The sequence below is a fragment of the Phoca vitulina genome, unplaced genomic scaffold (assembly GCF_004348235.1).
Source record: "Phoca vitulina isolate PV1807 unplaced genomic scaffold, GSC_HSeal_1.0 scaffold12, whole genome shotgun sequence".
Taxonomy (NCBI): Eukaryota; Metazoa; Chordata; class Mammalia; order Carnivora; family Phocidae; genus Phoca; species Phoca vitulina.
This window is the reverse complement of record NW_022589715.1, coordinates 31575519-31588427: the sequence shown is the minus strand read 5'-3', so window position 1 is coordinate 31588427 and position 12909 is coordinate 31575519. Positions and strand designations below refer to the sequence as shown.

The 12909-nt window shown below is 39.4% G+C and overlaps 1 pseudogene; it reads right to left on the bottom strand.

Moving 5' to 3' along the window:
• Positions 1-10812: 10812 nt before the first annotated feature.
• The window catches only part of LOC116636448, a 118006-nt pseudogene continuing 115909 nt past the window's right edge, over positions 10813-12909 (bottom strand).

Here is a 12909-nt window from a genome sequence, read left to right as displayed (position 1 = left end):
CCATCCCCACACCTGAATTTACAATCTCTCACATCAGGCCAATTCACTCAGATCACAGTCCACTGCTCCCCAAATTAAGGGAAGTTCACTCTACCAGAGTCAACAACAGGGAGGATGCGGCTAAGGCCAGGGAAGAGGCCAGGTGTGGGGATTTCGCTGCCACCCCAAGGACTAGAAAGACATATGAAACATTTTTCAAAGAACCTGTTACATAGTTTGATGGAACCAAATATGATTGGTTTTGCTCTAACCTCATTAGAACTGAATGCTAAACATCTGAAAAAGAGAAAGTATCAGTCGGAATTGATTGTTCATAACTGAAGATATCTTGTTTCTTGATTTTCTAAATAATTAAATTATATGAACAGTGTAGGTGGTGCCTACTCATAACATTCCCAACAGGTGAGAAGAGTCTAGCAATGAATTAGATATATCAGAAAAAGTCAAAAGTAAATTGTTTTTAAGGTGCATATTTAGATACTCTCTTCAGCTCCCTGAAGAGGACCAGTTATAGCCTATAATACTTCATAAAATGTTCTTTCCTATGTGAGGATGAAGGCATCAGCCTGGGTGTTATTTATCACACATATAATCGTCATCTTCCTGTGCCCCTTCCTCCCCAAATAAACTTAGAACAATAAAACAGTCATTCCAGCCACTCCAGCTTTGTGGAGATTGCCTTTCTTTTTATACCTGCAGAAATTTTTAACACTTGAATATTATTCTGTCTTATATTTTTGAATTGTTTCATGTATGTATGTCAATCGTATATCCCTTACAAAATTATAAGCTTCTTAAAGACAGAGACATGTTTTCATGGGTGTTCTTGGCCACTTAGGGCAAGGTCTATTGTCAGTGCTCAGTACAAACTTTGGGATTCAACTCCCAGCCAAGATAACATCATAAATTTACAATTTGAGACACACATGAATAATACATGGCAATAATAGCTAAAATATAACAAGAGAACACTTTGAATAGTACTTCAAATACAGTAAACATTTTCGTGTTCCAGAAATGGATTACAAACACAAAGTTGTTCCAGGTCCAAAGTGGGCAGAACAGTTCAGGACTCAGGGCAGAGAACAGGGCAAGAAATGAGGGCAGGAATGAGGATCTCCCACCTGTGAAGTTCCCATCTCTGTTGCTGTCTGGGGTCTCAGCTTATATAATGCTGCTTTTCTAAGAAAGCAATAGGAAATAGATATGGTCTCACAGCAAGGATTGGGCCAATCACCAGCTTGTTAACAAGCTAGATCTATGGTGTCTTCACATCACTGCAACGCTAGGACACTGAGCTGCCACCAAAGAACTGATAAAACATGTTGGCAAATGCATTTTAACTATTGACTATAAAGACTAAATCCATTTTTATGCCAAACGAAGGTGGAATTAAAATTCTCTATAATGATAAGGAAGATGGGGATAGGTGTTCAACAAGAGTTAAAATGTGCTAAGATCCATTTCTTGTCAGAGAAGAGGATAGAGATATTAATCAATTTCATGCTGTAGGAAAAAGTCATAGTTAAGCATGTTATAATGAAAGAGTAAAAATATAATCTATGTCCAAACTAGAAGAGGAAGTAAACAGAGAACCCAGGTAAGATGGCAGAAATAGGTTCAAATGTATCAGTAATCACAATAAATGCAAATGGATAAAATTTACCTATTATTTAACCAGATTGGATTAAAAATCATAAACTTTCTTAAGGACATATACTTCAAAACAAAAACGCAGAGAGGTTGAAAAATAAGACAGAAAGAAAAACATTATTCCAGGTAAATACAAACTAAAAGAAGACTAGTTTATCAATTACTAGCAGACAAAATATTTAAATAAAACCCATTAATATGTAAAGGGAACAATCCACCAAAGACACACATCAATCGCAAGCTTATGTGTACTTAACAATATAGATTTGAAATTGCGACAATAAAAATTGAATTATAAGAAGAATGGAAAATACAGAGTCTTGACAGGAAAAAAATGTCATGCTCAGAACAGTGTAACAGAAGATACTGGATGAATGGACTATTTACAGAGATGTACATAGGGTTGAAGGAACAAGAGGAATGCTAAGGATCAAAGAATCAGCAACAGTGGGAAGGCATGACTCCCCAAGGGCCTGAGGGAACAGTATTGCTGGGGCTCAATGAGAGCTATAGCTGTGGAAGAGGGTCTACCCAGAATTAGTTCCTCTCCTTGAGGATGGCAGACCCCTGAGGGGGCATGGAGGTGAGCCAAACCCACTGACCAAACCTAATCAGAAATTAGAGGACAAGAGAGTGGGGCAGAGGGCTAACAGTGGATTTTTTGTTTTTGAAATTTATCATTTCATACTAGCAGATCTTTCTTTATGAGCATCTACAAACCATAGGGCAAATGGAGAATAATCAGCACAACAATCATAGTGAGAAATTTTCCCATAACCTTATCAAAAACTGATAGACTGGGGCGCCTGAGTGGCACAGTCGGTTGAGCATCTGACTCTTGGTTTCACCTCAGGTCATGATCTCAGGGTCATGGGCTGGAGCCCCACCTCAGGCTCCGCACTCAGCACAGAGTCTGCTTGAGTCTCACTTCCTCTCTGTCTGCACCCCCGCCCCGCTTGCTCACATGTTCTTTTTCCTCTCTTAAATAAATAAATAAATACATACATCTTAAAAAAAAACCATGATAGACCAAGTGACCAAGAATCAGTCAGATGTAGAAGATTTGTACAGTACAATTAGCAAGCTTCATTTGACAGAGGTGGTATGTGTATGTGAAGAGAGAGAGAGAGGGAGAGAGAACAAATAGAGGGTATACATTCTTTCTGAGTATATTTGCAATGCAATATTTATAAAAGCTTATCATACTATATCACAAGAGGACCAAATACTATATATTTGATATTACATGGAGCACAATGCAATTCACTTAGAAATCAGACTTAATAGATTTATATGTGCTATACAAAATGATCTTCAAGATAGATTTCCAAGTGAAATGAACAAAGTGCAAAGCAGTATCTATATATACTAATATTTGCATAAAATCATCTGTCTCTGCTTATATATACAGAGAAAATGCCTGGATACCTAAGAAACTATTAATAGTGGTTGCCTAAGGGATGAGAAGGTTATTTACTTTTTTTTTTTTTTTTGGTATTCTGAATCTTTTATACTATTTGTACCATTACTTAAAAAAAAAAACCCTAGTTTAAAAATGCTGAATGGATTATGTTATCCTCAATTTCTTTTTAGTTCATTCTCAAGGCAGATTCCTTAGCTAATTTTGTAGCATGTAGGGTTTTAACCCAAATGAAATAGCTACCATGGCTTACCCTATGCTATGCCAAATTTCCACTTAACCTACCTCCTTTATTTTTTCCTACATAGAAAACAATATTATAATTCCAATGTATCTCTTTCCATTGACCCCTAAGTTGAGGTGACTTTTGAAAAAATAAAAGCTGAGCTCTTGAACATAAACAACATTCCTGTGACCTCTAAATGTACGTGCTGTTCTGTTCTTTAAGAATTCCTGCTAGGGATGGTAGTAATTTACAGAGCAGTTAAACAGAAACAATACAGAGGGCAAAGAAAAGAACCAGAACAAAAAACTAAACATTAACACAACCCACTAAAATGAACGTCAAGAATGGGATACCTAAATTACTGTATACGTTTTTAAGCCAAATTCCCCCTAGTCTAAAACACTTAACTGAGCATGCTACCATACCTGACAGTCATTAACGTAGGGCCTCAAGTGTCAATAGCAAAGTACTATCTCATTTGACATTTCAAGTGATAATAGGGAAATTGATCAGAAAGCCCCGAAGCACACAGTTCTTTAACAGACTTCTTTATATAGGGAAGAATCTACATTGATGATCCCTACTTTTAGAATTCATATGCAGACTCAGATACATGAGTCAAGGAGAATTGGCATGAGTGCATACACAGAGCTGCCACTCAATTCCTTGATTTATTTGTTTGCAAATCTATAACATGACAGTGAACATGAATATTCATTATTGGCCTACTTCAGAGGGGGTCTTAAAGGGAGGCATCCTGGCTGTCTGTATAAGTTGGCTCTGCACTAAGCAGACGGGGTCAGAGGCGGTGAGCTCACAGGTATCTGATGGGCCTGGGGCAGAACCCCTCAGCAAACTCCAGTTTTCCTCTCTCACCTGGTGCGCAGGACTTGCAAGCTTGGCTAGGTGTCCGCTCAGGTTTCCATGCGTACTCCACCACATCAAGGCCTTACCCTGAGCAATGCTTTCTAATCAAAACTTGGGAGCGCCAGGGGTACACGGGTTTGGAAGTTAGGAAGACCCGGATGGAATACCCAAGGTGCTTGCTATTCTGTTTGCTCCCTCTTGATCACACTCTGCATCCTCTAACCTTGTCCACCCAGCTTTCTGCCCTCTGGCTTCCTGTTGGGTTTGGCCAGTGGGAGCCTTGATAGGAGACAAGTGGGAGAGAGAGAGAGTTGAGTGAGACTGGCCGCAGCTGTGTCCCTCCACAGGGTCACTGCTCCTCTCAAAGCAGTTTCTACACACACTACTTTCTCCTTACTACTCTGGGAGCTACTCTCTCCTCTTGATACTTTGATCAAGTACCAGCCCCAGTTTACTGTACTATTCCTCATGTCCCCCACTCTGTCTCCTCATTTCACTATGCTTTGTGAAACAAACAATCCCTCCTTGAATTACCGTCCTTCGAGTTTGCCAACTGTTTCTGGTTGAATAGGCCCCCCTTCACTACTTATCAGCTGAACAGGCTTGAGCAGATCATTTAACTCCTCTGAGCTTCAGTGTCCTCATTCCCAAACTATGAAAATATACCTTCCTTAGAGGAGTCCATAAGGCAACGTATGTGGCACTTTGTAAATGTGCTTCTACCCACATCTCTCTAAGGGGCTGAGGACTTCCTGGTAGCTGCACATAGCACCTAATTGGCTGAACCTCCCTGGAATTAAGGTGATATCACCTCTCTGACAGTAAGTGTTGCCTGAAGCTTCTGCTGCTGTGTCCCACAGAAACCTCTCCTGTGATCCCCAGATCTTTATATCTCACTATCTCCACTGGAATGTCTCAGAGGTACCCTAAAATCCCCTATGGCCCAGACAAAACTCATGCTCTTCCCTCCTAAAATTTCTCACCAGGTCCTCTAGTTCAGTAAGTAATATCATCTATCGAGTTTTAAAGTTAGCTATTTGGGAGTCATTCTTGACAACGTTCTGTTTCCTGTAACCAACAAGCAGCAATTCTTGTCAATTCTGCCTCCTGTGGTATCTCTGGAATTTGTCTGTTATGCCCTAAGCCCAAGGCCACAACCACCACCCAGGCCTACATTACTTCTCAGGGGGACCATTGTAACAGTCTCCTCCAGGGCTCCCTGTGTCCCCTCTTGCCCCTTCTAGTCCAGTCTTCACAGAGCAGCCAGACTATTCTTTTAAAAATGTAAATCTTAAGACAAAACAAACCCTCACATCTAATAACTCCTTGCTCCTTTGACTCCAGCCACGATGGCTTCTCAGTTTCTTGATGTTGACATGCTTTTCCATATTTCTGGGCCTTCTCACAAACCATTCCCTCTACCTAGAATGCCTTCTTTCCCTGACCCTATACACGTGGCTGATTCCTGCTTACCCTTCAGAACTGTAAACTTTATCACTTCTTCACAGCCACCTTCCACCCTATGCCGGACCTGATCAGGTTCTGCTATCATAAACTCTCTTAGAATCTTGTTATTTCTTTGCAGCCCTTATTGTAATACTAATTGAAGAATTTTAGAACAGAAGCTCCACGCTTGAGTTCATTATTGGTTGCCCAGCCCCTCACACAATGCTTTCCACGTAGTTGGCTTTCTTTAAATAGCTGTCGAATTATGGATGAGTGAATGCATATTAATGTTGGTCTGGACCATACCCACGTTTACCATACCCTCCCTCCGCCCCAATTTGAACTGCTGGTGAGCCACACTGTGGGCCAATTCCTGCCCTCTGGCCCCACCAGAGGAAGCTGAGGAAACATGGATTATAAATCCTTATAGAAAACATTCCTAATTTTCCCCTACTCTTTTATTATTACTATTATTATAAAAATCAAAAATATAAAAAAGGACAAAAAAAGTCTCCTCAAATCTCGACATCCAGGACAGTGTCTGTTTTAAATGTCTGGTAAATTTGTGTGGCATTTCAGCAGATTTCCTAACTATATTTCAACTTGAAATTCCTTTATCCTGAACTAACAACCTACACATCTAGCACATGGTTTGTTATGCTCTGCCTAGTTTGAGGAAGTTTTGTGAGACATAAATAATAAACCCCAAAGTACAGACTGCTGAGTAACAAAGGAAAAACACCTGAATAATGCATTTAGTTTGATGTCATCGTTTGTTGATAAACTGAAATTCCTCTCCATTAATATATTTACCTTTCACAATAGGAAAAATAATGGGCTACAAGTACCATATTTCATCAATGTTCTAACTTTCCAATAAATTAATAGACTTAAAAATTGGTCTTAAGCCTTTTTATTTTTCTTCTCCTGCTTCTTAACTACTAAAGGGCAAAAATGCACTCTCTGAAAGAACCTCGTCAATACTTTCACTGTAGGTCACATTTCCTGGCGAGTCTCTCTATTTGCCAGTTCTCCTGCCTCTACAGATCTTACTAATCATTGATCCTGATTATGTTTTCATACATTAAAAAAATAATAATTCTTCGGTGACAGATTTAGTTTCAAAATATCACTGGTGGTATTTGGGTATCTGCAAAGATTTAGAAGACAAGGATAGGATATTAGGGGGCAAAATTTAAGACTGGCCTGAGGAAACTCCAGTGGAAAAGTGGGCAACAAGTTTTCAAACTCTACTAGGGAGCAATATGAGAAAGCTCTAAGGCCAACCAGTAACACTAGCCTCTCTTGTTTAAAGAACTCAGTGAGGGTTTGTTACTGAACAGTTACCCTGAAAAGTCCACCTCAGCCAGACACATGTGAGCACGTGAACTGCTGTTGAAAAATCTGTACAGAGAGCAATTAATTTTTGCATCTAGGACTCTGGCTTTGGGCCTAGAAGAACTGTTTTCATACCCATTCACCTCTGGAATTTTTCATGATAACCTTGTAACATCTTTTTACTTGACAAGTAAATTGCTTCTACCTTGAAAGCAAGCACTTTAAAGAAGCTGAAGTTAAAAGACCCCCCACCCCTCAGGAGTACAAATTTCAGAAAACAATAATGTAGACACAGTCTTATTTAGCAATCCATTGTAATGAAACAGGGCCTCTAGAAGAAGAGCTGAAGATAAAATGAATGTATTGTGTAACATCCATGCACGGATATATAAGTAGCATGGTAAGGGAATAGAAAAAAAGGGAGAAGAAAGGAAGTTAGAGGATTGTTTTATCCAAGCAACATTATGGCTTTTGGGAAGAAGGAAAGGCTGGTCCTAACCTACCTTAAGTGTATGTAAACAACAACAAAATAGCCTTTCAGAAACCAGACCCACATGTGGAGACTTATGGCTCCTATTCACAGGAGCTGTGCTCGGCCAAACACCAGCGCCTGGACTAGGGTAGACTGAGGGGCAGGGCTCAACATTCTCAGGGTGGGGTAAGTACAGGCTCATCCCTGAGAGTGAGTGCCTCCTTAGATGTTGAGCCCTGAGCACCTCACTCACCTCACCCTAGTTCAGGTGCTGCCATATGCTCTGTGATAACACTCCTGTGATACTTTTTTCAAAGTAATGCCTTACACTTTATTTCACTGAAGTTGTACAGCTATATATCACCCTCATTTTGCAGATGAGGAAACTGAAGCTCAGGGTTAAATGGTTGACCCAGGTACTGCACCAGTAAGTAGGGTGTCAAGACTTGAATGGAGGCCTTCTGACTTCAACCCTGGCAGTCTTCTACTCAGTACCCCACTTGTGTGCCACTTGGGAAAGTTTATCTCTGGATTCCAAGCGCATGCCTTCCAGCAAGCATAAGGAAGTATTCAATATACAGTCTCATGAACACAAGATAAAAATACTTCGAAGTCACAATAAACTTTCTAGCTATTCATCCAAACTCTAGAACGAGCACCAAGAATTATGTACTTATGCCAAAAAAAAAGCCTTAATCTATATTCTGTAATATATAGACATACTTTGTATGGCTTTTGAGCAAGACTTAATTATACCCTCAAAAAGTCCACTCTAGGGGCGCCTGGGTGGTTCAGTCATTAAGCATCTGCCTTCAGCTCAGGTCATGATGGGGTCCTGGGATCGAGCCCCACATCGGGCTCCCTGCTCAGCGGGAAGCCTGCTTATCCCTCTCCCACTCCCCTTGCTTGTGTTCCCTCTCTTGCTGTGTCTCTCTCTGTCAAATAAATAAATAAAATCTTTTTAAAAAATTAAAAAAAAAAGTCCACTCTATATTATCCAAACTCAGGATATTCCCTTACAATATAAAGAAACAAACAAACCCATCTAAATAAAACGTTGACATGGAGATAATAAGACTCACTGTTGTCTAACCCAACACTGTCCCAAAAGGAAATATAGGATTCTGGTTATATGTTGGTGGTTTTATTTAAATTATTTTAATATATTTTTATTGAAACACAAATCTAAAAAAAATTTTAACCTAAAACCACTTCATAATATACTACACAAAATGATAAGATGTTTTTTAAATTCCTGGGAAATGGAGTTGTTCTGTGAAAAGCAGTTCTTGAATAAAAAATAGTGGAGAGTAGATCCAGTGCTTGTATTTTCCAGATGAATAAACAGACACAGCTAAGAGAAGTGGCCTGTCCAAGGTCACTTGGTAGCAGGGCCAGACTGCTTTCCTTGAACCTGGATGCCTCCTGATAATACAGCGGGCAATTTTACTTTTCATGCTGAAAACAAATAAGAAATATTGTGCAACTTCTTAAACATGTGTAATAACTTTTACCTACTGTTGAAAGCTTCCCCACCCCCGCCAGTTTAAAGGGATATGACATTTATAACAAATTTCTGCACGATATTTAGATTCCCTATGCCATTTTGTGCAATGAAAAAGAATTACTATCAAAAAATAAAGATCACAAAGAGGAATTATAAATTTTGTCACAGAGAATTGCCTTTTCTTTTCTTCCTGTGCCTGATACCTACTCCTGGATGACTTTCTTATAATACTGAAACTCATCGAATATACTCCTTGCTTACTTTTCCAACTGGGTGCTTCCTTGACTGGCATTTGTTTGTGCACAGAGGGGATGGGAGAAAGAGCCAATTCTCCAGGCAGGGAGCAGAAGAAGCAATTGTAGCTTGGTGTCTGTAGCAAAGAAGGTGGAGCGGTTTTTGATGCTAGGGCAGAAGTAGAAAAAGAATGTGTACACACAGATACATGCATGTGTGTACCCCCGAGGGACATTTATGTGCATTATCTTATTCAGTCTTCACAAGGACTTAGGAGGTAGGTACTATTGTTATCCCCAGTTTTTACATGAGGAAACTGACTTGTCCAAATGACTGACCTAAGATCACATAGCTAGTAGGTGACAGAACCAGGATCTAAACTGAGGCTGTCTGACTCCAAAAACCCACAAGGAGGAAAATTTCTTCTCTTCTGTTTCTGGATAAACAAGATAACAAGGAGGAGGTATGGTTAATCCGTATCAGGAACAAGTAAGCCCATAATGACCGAAGTCTTTAGAAGTCCTGTCTTCCTTATATAAAGTCTCCAGGACATAGATGGCCACTGTGGTAAGGCACATTATTTATGGAACTTATTTAAGAGCAAGAAAAGGCACAGAGAAAAGAGAAGAGAGAGAAGGGGCAGTAATAAGAGTATCATTAAAAGAGCAGAAACAGAATGACTTACTAGTAGTAATTATAGTTAAAAAATAAATTGTGACCAACTCTTGATGGTTTTACTGCTGAGTTCCACAAAACCTTCAGACAGCTGCCTGGATCACCCTTATATTGCTGTTTTCAGCAGCAAATGGGAGAAAGGTGAAATAGCCAAGTCAATGAAAGAAAAGTATTAGCAGCATTTTGAAAGACAAGAAGGAGACTTTAAAAACTGGAGGTTCTTTGCATCACACACCCAAGTAAGTAATGCAGTTGTTTTTTTTTTTTAATTGAGATAAAATCCACATAACATAAACTAACCATTAACTTTTTTTTGAACTTTTTTTTATTATGTTATGTTAATCACCATACATTACATCATTAGTTTTTGATGTAGTGTTCCATGATTCATTGTTTGCATATAATACCCAATGCAACCATTAACTTTTTAAAAAATGTAAAATTCATTGCCTTGAGTGCATTCACTTTGTTGAGCAATCATTACCTCTAACTAGATCCAAGACATTTTTCTTACCCTAAAAGGCAATCTTGTATCCACAGAAATGCAGTTTTGCCGAAATACTGTGAGAAAAACAAGCAAAAGAGAAGAAAGTAGAACAAATGGCAAGGAGTAGCTACTTAATGAACTTAAGAGAAACAAAATATTAAAAAAAACTTATTTAACAAATGTTTTGCTAAGACCTTAAATGTTTAATATATTGTGCTAAGGGATGGATACTTGTAAAAAAAATTTTTTCTGGCAAAGCGAACTTTATTGTGGCCCCGAGGCCACTGCTCTTCTCTCCAGGTCCTGCTAAAAGAGGATAGTTAGGGGTAAGGGGCTCTTTTATGGTCCCACCAACACCTCCATCACAGTCAGACCCAGATGGAGAGCAGCCCAGGTGGGGGGACATCTTGGGTCCGCAGCATACCCTGAGGAAGGTCCATTCACAGACCCTGTCTTGGTCACTGTGGCTGCAGGCCTTCCTGGCTCCTCATTTCTTGGATCCTGGCTTTTTAGGTCTGAGTGTGGGTTTGACCTTTCTCACAGGGCTGTTGTCTTTATGACTGAATCTCACTGCTTCTCTGCTTTTTCCACTTCTTCTTTTCCTAGCAATGCTTGTCTGCTTCTGGGGCACCAGCTTCTTGACTTGCTGGACAGGGGCCTCCTCCTCCAGGAACGCATCTACATCGACATCATCTTCTTTCTCCTCCTTCTCCTCCTCCTATTCCTAGGATAGATCTGAAATGTTCTAACATTCCTGGCCACTCAAGAACACAGGTCCAGAGCCACCCTGGAGCTGGAAAGCGACTGGAGGAGAAAGCTCACAACCCATTATGATGACCATGGATGGGACAGAGGCCTGAAGTGGGGTCATGGTGATGGGCTTCATATTCTTGTCCTCTGGGCTTGCTGGGGGCAGAATCCCCATGACATTCATTTCCTCTTTGGCATTCTCCCCCAAGCAAGTCATACTAAGCAACAGCTCACAGTTCTGCTTTGCTTCTTTCTGGGGTTTGAAGGTCCAAGTCTACTTCTTGTTTAGCTCACAGCCCCACAGCATGGCTGCTACAACCTTTTTGGCTGTGCTGTTACTGCTGCTGCATTAGGATGTGGGAGGTAGCAAAAATGAATACAATCTAGCTTTTGTCTTCAAACAAACTTGTAGTCTAATGACGAATTTAGACATGTAATCAAATGGTATAGGTAAGTGAAAGAAAAGGGACTAGAGAGAGAAGGGTTAAGATACCAAAGGAAGGTCATAGGAAGACCACTTGCTCTGTTTAAAGAAGAGTCTTGTGCATGGACCAGTGATGGTTTTTTCTTTAAGACTATGAAGTGCAGAAAATTGCCAGGTAAACTGTGGAAATAGCTAAAGATTTAGAGGGGCCTCTGAACTGAATCTTCATTCTCCAGGTAAAAATGAGGAAAGAAAGGGGCTAATTAAGGCTTCATGTTTTTGTCTTTATGGTGTATAGATCCTGTCACAAGAAAGTGCAGGCCAAATCCAGGAAACCTGGGGGGTGGGGGGAGATGTGAAAAGAAGCTGTCGTTAGGCAATTTACAGCTATAATGGCATCATTTAGAAAAAAAAAGAGCATTTAAAATATATAAAAAATAAACAAGATGAACAAGTATGGATGTTAACAAAATAAAAGTGGGACGTAAGGAGGAATGTGGGGGTTGAGGATCTAAAAAGTATGATAGGAAATTATCAACGGCCTCTTAAAGGAGATGTATACCTATAAAAGAATAAATAACAAAACCAGGTATGAAAATAATCTTTCAGGGCCTACAGGAAATAAAAGAATAAATATAATAAATAAGGCTTATATTAAATATAATATAAAACAGAGATAACTTACAAAATGTCTTAACAAACAGTGGTTCTACAATAAAAATATTCAGGATGGGGCAGCAACTACCATTACTTGGGCCATAACTAAATATTTTTGGAGTCACTCAGCCAAGACTAGGGGAGAGGAAGAGGTGAATTATAGTTTTAAAGAAAAAACATATGGGTCTTATTCAGAGGAAGGAGAAAGATGAGGAACAAATCACTATCTTGAAAATTAAAACTCAGAAAGCAGAAACATGAGGAACTATGGCTATGTAAAAAGTCAGAAGAATTGGACATAAATGGGTAAAATACATTAGAAAGAGGAGGGTGAAGCAAATAGAGTTGACAGAGAACTCCATAGCATTTAGAAGACACGGAATGTTCTTGCTTTCGTGATGGATGAACAGTTATAAATAGGTGTAAATATGTTTAGAAATAAAACATGAGAATTGAGTTAATGAGGGTAAATGTGCTTGAACAATTATAAGCCAATATACAAATGAAAGGTTTTATTTCACTGTAAGGTAGCAGCTGTGTGCTTTCATATTCAGCCCGGACAAGGAGGGAAGAAGCATTTAGCAGATCTCTTGCTCAGTTACCATAAAACCCAGTGACTTAGAGACATAGAGATAAAGACTGATAGATACATACATAGCTAATAAAAAAAGTGAAGAAATTTCACAATTTAAAAAAAATGCCCCATGAGTGGTTCTAATTGGGTTGAAGGAGTTTGGATAAGTTCAAATTTCC